The 7,647-nt window shown below is 42.6% G+C and overlaps 1 protein-coding gene across 2 annotated transcripts in view; it reads right to left on the bottom strand.

Annotated features, from left to right (window-relative positions):
- Window positions 1-7,647, bottom strand: part of Pibf1 (progesterone immunomodulatory binding factor 1) — a 181,991-nt gene that overhangs the window by 48,571 nt on the left and 125,773 nt on the right. The gene's annotated exons all lie outside the window — the stretch shown is intronic.

Here is a 7,647-nt window from a genome sequence, read left to right as displayed (position 1 = left end):
ATCTATCTATCTATCTATCTATCTATCTATCTATCTATCTATCTATCGAGACAGGGTTTCTCTGTGTAGCCTTAGCTGTCTTGGAGCTCACTCTGTAGACCAGGCTGGCCTTGAACTCAAGAGATCTGACTACCTCTGCTGGGATTAAAGGTATGCTCCACCATGCCCAGCTAAAAAATTAAATTTTAAATGGCTCAATTGTATAGCAATTTCAGATTTGGGCATGAGTGTATGGATGATTTTAATGTTTTTCTTTTTTAAAAGTTTATTTTTTACTTATATGCATTGGTGTTTTGCCTGCTTCACACATGTATGTCTGTGTAAAGATGTCAGATCCTGGAGTTACAGACAGTTGTGAGCTGCCAGTGGGTGCTGGGAATAGAATCCAGGTCCTCTGGAAGAGCATTCAGTGCTCTTAGCTGCTAAGCTCTCTCTCCAGCCCCATAGTTTTTTCAAATGGCTCTTAGCATACTGTAATGGATTTAGGATACCTTATATTTTTCAAGAATGAACCATAACCAAAATATCTTTTTGGCATTTCTATTGTCTTTGCTTATTTATTTAGAGACAACTGTCTTGCTACATATTGGCAGACAGTCTTTCAACACATGGTTTTCCTGTCTCAGCATCAAGAACTAGGATTGTTCATATCAGCTTGAAGACTTCTTGGTTACAACATTTCACAAGGTTTGATACAGACCTGTTACTTCAGTAATGGGGACATTTTGTCCTTACAGCACATTAATCATTCACATGGAAGAGACACCCATGTTTATTTTAACTAACTATTATTTTAAGGCAGGTAACCCAGGCTGGGCTCAAACTCAAGATGTAGCTGAGGCTGCCCTGGGACTCCTCCTGCTTTTGCCAGCACCCACAAGTGCTGGGATTATAGTTTACGAGGTGCTAGGGATCAAAAATAGCAATCACTGCATGTGAAGTGAGTTCTCTCCCACCGAGCCCCATGCTCATGTCTGTTTATCACTATTAAAGCAAATGCTGCTTTTTATAAGGCTCCACAGCAAACAGCCTCAAAACACAAGCAACAAAGTCACTGTAGTTAATGAAGATGGTTCTGGTGCTGTGTCACAGTTCCTGTGAATTCTGTTGTCCCAACACCCTCTTCATTTCACAAATTCTTCTTCAGAACTTGCCATGAATCACCAATTTAATAAAGCACTCGGATCTAGTTACATGACATCATGAATGCCAATTCTAGGAGGATGAAGAACCACACGAAATACATTCAGACAGAAAATTAGCTCCCAAAGCCCTTCCCAGGAGAAATGCGAAGTTCTGTTCATGTTGTTAAGATGGTCAGTTAGACTTTCTTTCTGGAAAAGTTGCTTTCCAGATATATTGGGAGGAAGTAGGAGCCAGAGTTGTCAAAATCACAAGTGACAGAAATTGTCTTCCCAGAAGGTGAGTCACTGCATCCCTGTCCCATCCTCCTCTTTATTTTCCTCTCTTCTTGTCTCTTGTTTTCCTTATCTCCCTGCCTCTACATACTTTTCTTTCTTATTATCTTGGACACTCTTACCTGGACTGCTTTGAATTTGTGGTTCTCTTGCTTTTACCTTCCTGGTAGCAGCTTTAACCCCCCCCCCCACTTGTATTCTTCAAAATCAATTTGCCATCTCTCCCCAAATCCCTTTCTCAATAAATTTTATACTATTTATATTTTTCTTTTTAGAGGCAGCATCTCACAGAAGCCCAAACTGGCCTCAAACTTGCCAAATAGCATAGGATGAGTCTCTTGCTTCTATCTCCCAAGTGCTAGGATTATAGTCATGAGCCACTACGCCTAGCTATCTCCTTTTAAAAGATAGGACCTTGTAATGTTGCTCTAGGTTGGCCTCAATGATCCTTCGCTTCAATGTCATGAATAGGTGGGACTGGAGGTACACCACCTCATTAAGCTTGGCTGTACTTTTTTTCACTCTCTCTTTTTTTTTTTTTTCTTTTATTTTTTCCCTGAGACAGGGTTTCTCTGTGTAACCTTGGCTGGCCTGAAACTCTGTAGACTAGGCTGTTCTTGAACTCGGATGACCAATCTGCCTCTGTCTCCCAAGTGCTGAGATCAAAGGCATGCACTGCCATGCCTGGCTTTGACTGTACTTTTTAGAGCAGTTTTTGTTGTTGTTTTCACATTGACAGCAAAATTGAACAGAGAGTAGTTTCTCTATATAAATAACCCATCACAGAATTTATGCTTTATTCTGGTAATATTTGGACTTAGACAAATGCTTTATAATATATATCCACAATTATTATTAATGCAGAGACCTTGTTCTGCCCCCAAAATTTCACCAAACATTAGGCTGCAGAGGTGGCTCAGTATGCTTGCCAAACAAATATCAATATCTGAGCTCAAGTTCCCAGAACACACAAAAGCTGGGAGCAGTAGCATGTATCTGTAACCCAGTTCTCCTGTGGCAAGACAGGAGGTAGAGACAGGAGCCTCCCTGAAAACGTGAGGGCCAGCTAGCCTTGCATATGTGGCAGTGGACAATGAAAAAGGGAATGTGTCTCAAACAAGCAGTGAAAAAACTATCGTCCCCAAAAATAGTTTGTTTGAGAATTATAGTTAGGGACTTACATAAAGGGGCAAATTGGACTTCAGAACTGAAAGCTGATGTTTGAGTTGAACACACTAGGTAAGATTAACGGCAGTTTGTATGTGTAAGAACAAACATTAGAATGATACAAGAGAAATTACATAAAATTGGCCTGGTGGTGGCGGCGTTTGCCTTTAATCCCAGCATTTGGAGGCAGAGGTAGGCCTCTCAGGACTCTAAATTTGAGGCCAGCCTGGTCTACAGAGAAAGTTCCAGGACAGCCAGTGCTATACAGAGAAAGCCTGTCTTGAAAGAAAGAAAGAAAAAAAAAAAAAAAAAAAGGAAGAAGAAAGAGGGAGAGACGGCATTCCTAAAAGGACAGAGAATTGGAGAATTGGAGGCGGGGGAATAAAAATAAATTTGCTGAACTCAAATGTAATCAGTCTAGCCAAACCCAAGCATAGCAATGAACCACAGCACACCCATCACCAAACTGTCTCAGGTCAATGAAGAAAGACAGTGTTCAAAGCCGCTAAAGAAACACGTTCTAGTGAGGAAAAAAGGTCAGGAGAATGTTCTAGTGAGTGACAAAGGGCAGGAGACACATCCCAGTGAGGGTCAAAGGTCAGGAGACTACGTCATAGTGAGAGACAATCACATCCTGGTGAGGGTCAAAGTTTTGGAGAACAGGCTTTTGGCTATTGTAGAAAATCTGTTATTAATACTTTACTATTAATTAATATAATAATTATTACAGCAGTTAATTATTTACCTGCTTCCATAACATTAAAAGACACGGACACCTGACAGATCTTCACTAAGCCTTATTTCACCTGGGTCTGGGGCAGATATTAACTCCATAAACTACCTTGTTATCTCCCACTCCCATATCCCATGTCATTTGCTCCAATCATTCCTATCTGGACTACTTCCCATCCCAAGTAATATGAATAATTTCACATGCTTTCTATCGGGCCGCTTCTCTACAGCCATACTAATCCTCAGAGTAAATTTCTCCTTGCCACACGGCTTTTCTTTATTAACCCATGGTGTTCTCCTTCTCCTCCTCTCTTGTACCCGTCTCTTGCCCACCCCTTGATCCTCCTTTCCCCCAAGCCCTGGATCCTTGGCCAGGTCCACCTCACTTTGTTCTTCCCAGGTGTAAGCCTTTTATTTAGCCAGTCAGGGATAATTCTGGAGGTAAGGTTATACAGCATCATTTTGGTTCATGACAGTCTGCTCGTAAGAGACAGCAAGCAGATCTCAGAAGCAAAATAATCAACAGTATCAAATACAAAGCATGAGACCATGCCGTAGCATTCGGCAGAAACAGTGTAAACTAGAGACTGTAAAACACTTTCCAAAGCATAAAAATTTTATAAGAGAGAGACACACAAACACAGTTTCACTGGGCAGTGGTGGCACAAACCTTCAATTTTAGCATTCGGGAGGAAGAGGCAGGCGAATCTCTGTGAGTTCAAGGCCAGCCTGGTCTACAGAGTGAGTTCCAGGACAGCCAGGGACAACACAGAAAAAGCCTGTTTCAAAAAAACCAACCAACCAACCAACCAACCAACCAACCAACCAACCAAGAAAGAAAACAAAAACAAAAACACAAAGCAACCCCACCCCTTCACTCTTCCCTCTTTCCCTACCTTCCTTCTCCCTGTCTCCTGGATAGGAACTGAACTTGGGGGCCTGCACACATTAGGAACATGCTCTGTCCCTGAATAGTATTCCCAGTCTTTTCTTTACTTCTTTGTATTTCCTAGACAAAGTCTTGCTAAGTTGCTGAGACTGGCCTTACCCTCTCTCTGTAACTCAAGTGGCCTTTACTTTACAACCTTTTCTTGAGTAGTCAATCTACAGGCCTGAAGTGTCAGGCCCAGCTAACTTCAAATTTTACCTAAGCAAAACATTTTCCAGAAAAAAAATTGAGTCCAGCAACCCCATTTCCCCCGAACTGAAAATCAGATTCAAACATTTTATTGTTCCTGAAGTATAACTCACAAAAGCAGAAAGGTAGGAAGAGCCTGAATGTTTACTACTGAGCAACCTATGTAAGTGTATAAATACATATAATAGAATATTATTTATACTCAGTAAGAGAAACCTGATACAAAAGTTCAGATCCTGTATGTAGAAAAGTAAACAGACTGCAAATAGACTGATGGCTGTCAGAGACTGGGCTGGGGGGTGAGGAGAAGGGGAAATTATAGCATAATGAGTATAGGTTTTATTACATAGTCATAAAAATGTCTTAAAACTAGATAGAAGTGATTGCATCATAATCTGAATGAATATAAGATGATTTACTTTACAATGATTAATTTTATGATATGTGAGTTGTACCTGGGAATTAAAACTATTGACGAATCAGGAAACATGAAGTGATAAATTAGACTTTATCAAAATACAAAAAAAAAAAAATCATACATCAAGAAACAGTCACAAGAGGATGCAAGACAGCACGAAATCTGGGAGAATGTATTTGCAGTCAATTATTTGCTACAGGTCTGTGTACTGGCTGGTTTTGTGTCAACCTGACACGAGCTAGAGTCATCACAGAGGAAGGTGCCTCAGCTGAGGAAATGCCTCCATGAGATCTAGCTGTAAGGCATTTTCTCAACTAGTGATCAATCGGGAGAGCTGAAATTCTAAATCAGAAGCTGGGCGTGGTGGGTGGCCTGTAATCCCAGCACTCAGGGAGGCAGAGGCAAGGGGGCTTCAGCCTTATCTACAAAGTGAGTCAAGGACCACCAAGACTACATAGAGAAACGTTGTCTCTAAAAATCAAAACAAAAACAAAAACAAAAAAAAAAAAAAAAGAAAGAAAAAAGCAAGCAAGCAAGCAGGTGAAGATCTTTTCCCATTCTGTTGGCTGCCATTTTGTCTTTAATAGTGTCCCTTGCCTTACAGAAGCTTTTTTTTTTTTTTTTTTTTCATGAGGTCCCAATTATTAATTGTTGAACTGTTGTTGTTCTGTTCAGGAAGTTGTCTCCTGTGCAGAAATTAGAGCCCAACAATCAAATAACCCAATTAGGAAATGGGGTACAGACATAATCTCATTCAGAAGGGGAAATAAAATAGACATTGGAGGTGGAAGGATGGAGGAACTGGGTGGGAGAGGGAGTGGGAAGGAGAACAGTGGGGATCAGGTTTGGGGAGAACTGAGGGAGAGAGAATTGGGAGGCATAACTGAAACTGGTGGTGGGCAGCTCTGGGATGAGCCAGAAATCTAGGACAAGAGAAACCCCCAGGAATCTATGAGGCTGACCCTAGTTAAGACTCCTAGCAACAGGGGATATGAAACTTGAGATGGCTACCTCCTGTAACCAGGCAAGACTGTTAATGGAGGGATGGGGACTCCAACCCACCCCCAAAACCTTCAACCCAAAGTTTGTCCTGCCTACAAGATGTGTAGGAATAAAGATGAAGCAGAAATTGAAAAAATGGCCAACCAATGACTGGCCCACCTTGAGTCCCATGCCATGAGAGAGAGCCCACCTCAACACTACTAGTAAAATTCTGCTTTACTTACAGACAGTAGTCTAACATAACTGTCCTCTGAGAGGCTTCACCAGCAACTGATGGAAACAGATGCAGAGACCCACAGCCAAACATTATGGGGAGCCAGGGGATTTTTTTTTTTTTTCTTTTTCTTTTTTTAAAGACAGGATTTCTCTGTTTAGTCATGGCTCTCCTGGAACTTGCTCTGTAGATCAGGCTGGCCTCGAACTCACAGGGATCTGCCTGCCTCTGCCTCCCTGAGTGCTGGGATTACAGGTGTGCTCCACTGTACCTTGCTGAGCTGGAGGAATATTACGGAAGAGGGGGATGAAGGATTGAAGGAGCTAGAGAGGTCAAGGACACCACAAGAAAACATTCAGAATCAACTGGTCAGGGTCCAAAGGGGCTCACAGAGACCAACCACCAACCACAGAGCATTCATTGGACGTACTGAGGCCCCCTACACATATGGAAGGGATGTGCAGCTTGTTCTTCATGTCAGATCCCTAACAACTGGAGCAGGGGCTGTCTCTGAGTCTGTTGCCTGCCTCTGGATCCCTCTCCCTTAACTGGGCTGTTGTGTCTTGCCTCACTAGGAGAACAGAAGCCTACTCCTACTGCATATTGATATGCCAAGGCTGGCTGATATACAGTTGAGGACTCTTCTCTGAGGAGAAAGGCTGGGAGAGCTGGGTTTAGGGGAAGTGAGAGGAAGGGAATGGGAGGAGAGGAGGAAGAGGAAGCTGAGAAGTAAAGTACATAAATTAATGGAACAAACTACCAAACAAAGCAAGGTTAGGTTTCTAAGAGCCAGGTGTTAGATGACTTCAGGGACCGCAGTCTTCCAGATACAACAGGAATGATGCACATATCACTCAGAGACTGTGCCGGCGTGCCCAAGACCTGCACAGGTTCCCGCCAGAGGGAGTCCTAACACTGAAAGAGGAAAGTGAGCATGGGGTGTCTGGCTACATTTATTTACTTATTTATTTCCGTCAATCTGACACAAGCTAGAGTCATCTGTGAAGAGGGAACGGCAATTGAGAAAATGCCTCCATAAGATCAGGCTGTAGGCAAGTCTGAATTAGTGATTAACGCAGAAGGTCCCAGTCCGTTGTGGGTGGGGCCAAGCCTGGGCTGGTGGTTCTGGGTTCTATAGGAAAGCAGACTGAGAAAGCCATGAGGAGCAAGCCAGTAAAGAGCTGTCCTCCATGGTGCCTGCATCTGCTCCTGCTGCCAGGTTCCTACCCTGTTTGCGTTCCTGTCTTGACTTGCTTAGATGATGAACAGCAATACAGAAATGTAAGCCAAAATTTCCTTCCCAACTTGCTTTTGTCATGGTGTTTCCTCACAGCAATGGGAACACTAAGATAGGCTTCCAACATTAACTAACAAGACACTGTGTGTAACTGACAGGACCGGCAGGAAGAAAACAGTCCTCTCTAACGGGGTCTCACTGTGTGCACACCAATCACACTCCACTCTGTGCAGGCCCCATGCTAGTGGCAGCTGGCCAACACAAAACACACTCAATGGCATTTTTGTGAACTATTTGTTTCATTTTGATTTGTTTTGACAT

This window comes from Psammomys obesus, unplaced genomic scaffold (genome assembly GCF_907164565.1).
Source record: "Psammomys obesus unplaced genomic scaffold, mPsaObe1.curated_primary_1811, whole genome shotgun sequence".
Lineage (NCBI taxonomy): Eukaryota > Metazoa > Chordata > Mammalia > Rodentia > Muridae > Psammomys > Psammomys obesus.
The sequence above is the reverse complement of the archived record's forward strand: the minus strand, read 5'-3'. Positions and strand labels throughout refer to the sequence as shown.